This window comes from Octodon degus, unplaced genomic scaffold (genome assembly GCF_000260255.1).
Source record: "Octodon degus isolate 3935 unplaced genomic scaffold, OctDeg1.0 scaffold00433, whole genome shotgun sequence".
NCBI lineage: Eukaryota > Metazoa > Chordata > Mammalia > Rodentia > Octodontidae > Octodon > Octodon degus.
In genome coordinates, this window is record NW_004525009.1 from 89554 (window position 1) to 91410 (window position 1857).

At 46.1% G+C, this 1857-nt stretch overlaps 1 pseudogene; it reads left to right on the top strand.

The window, feature by feature from the left end:
• The first annotated feature begins 818 nt into the window (after window positions 1-818).
• On the top strand, window positions 819-1515 carry LOC111814709 (annotated as a pseudogene).
• Window positions 1516-1857: the final 342 nt, after the last annotated feature.

Here is a 1857-nt window from a genome sequence, read left to right on the forward strand (position 1 = left end):
CTGACTTTAAGAGACTAGGGGAAGAACACCATGAACCTCTTGCCCCTCCTCTAGGCAAGTGAGTTTAGTTAACAGTAGTCATCTTGGCACAGTGGCATAATTGTGGTGGCACAGTCTTAATTTCTTTGACGACTTCAACAGTAAAGAGAAAATGGCAGGGATCAGGGAGTGCTGAGGAAGACAGAAGTCACAGTAAAACAGCATCCCTCAGACCCGGCAGCATAAAACTTAGCACAGGGTGCTGTGTTGTGGCCCGGAGTGTCACTGTGGGAGCTGGGAGCTGAGGCTCAGAGGAACACCGACCTGTGGCTGGGACGCAAGGGTCACTCAGGAGCATCAGCGGGCACTTCCATTCATTAGTGTTATCCATCCTGCTGGCTGCAGGGGCTTCTGCACTGGATCAGAGGAGAGTTTAAGGCCTCTGTGACATAACCCAGCACCTCTCATTTTGAGCCTTGTTCTAGAAGCCCCCATCTTGAGAAGGAGCCCACGCATTCCCTTGCACACCTCAAACCTCTCAGCTGCAGCATTGCATCCCTGATACCCACGTCATCCCTGATGCTGCAGCCTGTCTGTGGACCTGGTCCCTGGAACTCTCACATCTCACATGTCTGTAGCCACCTGGGAACACAGGCTGAAGAGGGATTGCCACTGTTGAGGTCACTGGAGATTTGGGTGGTTATAGAGTCTGTTGACTTACTTCATTTTTTTCATACTCAACATCTCAGCAGAGTGGAGAGGAGAGTTCTAGATTCTCATCATTTCCTGTGCATTTGCTGGATAATTTTCAGTCACGAGGGGTTGGAATCTTCTGCTGAAATTACATGTCAGATTTAAGATGTGCAGACCCTGAAAATCCAGACCATTTCCTCTTCCCAATATTACCATTCCTATTAGTATGTCAAACGTAGGCTTTGTACCTCTTTATGGTGGAGATCAGAGGCAGAAAATCCTTACTGTTTTGCTCCTAAGGATTCACACACAGCTGTGGATCTTCACTTTGCTGGACAGTGTCGGGCTGCTGATATTGTGAAAACATCTATGCCATCCAGCAAAGGACTCAAACAGGAAGTATGTGTGCCTTGTTTCTTACCCAGAGTGGTCAAGTGCCAGTCCTTGATACCATGTTTGTAAGAAACAAATAACGAGGCAAAGATTTGGGGCTTATGCTGGAAGAATTTGTTGATTCCTTTACAGAAGATGCCCTTGGTTTCAGGTATCCTCTGTCTTCCTTGATGTACAAAGCTTGTAAACAATACTTTGATAAGTATCCAGGAGACTGTGAACTCCTTTGGGAAACTGAAGGTGTTGGACCCTGTCCAGAGAATACCGGTCACCAGAGAATTACCAAGGGAAGCACTTCAAATTACAGCAATTTCACACAATGAACCCAAAAGTCCTGTGTCTTGAGAATATGGTCTCACACCTGGTGCAGAATATGAAGCAGGACTGAAGACAATGAATTCTCTAAAAGATGCCTTTGCAAGCACTTCGGAAGATCTTGTACACACTTGATTCTCATCATACCTGGTGTCTCAGGTTATCTTCTCATTGCTGGGACAAATATGGGACACTCAAAATGAAAGAAGGAAAGGATTATTCAGCTTACAGTTACTGGAGGTTTCAGTCCATACTCAGTTGGGTCTAAGGCAGAGTGGCACATGTCAGAGAGCAGCAGTTCATGGTGGCAGAAACCAGCAAACAGCAAGGGCAAAAAGGAAGAGTACTAGCAACAGTGGGTACAGACAGCAAGTCTACCTCTATCTCTCTTTATATTACATTCAGGCTATCCACATCAGGTTGGGTGTAGCACTCAAACCCATAATCCAGTAGTAGCCAGACCCATAATCCCAATAA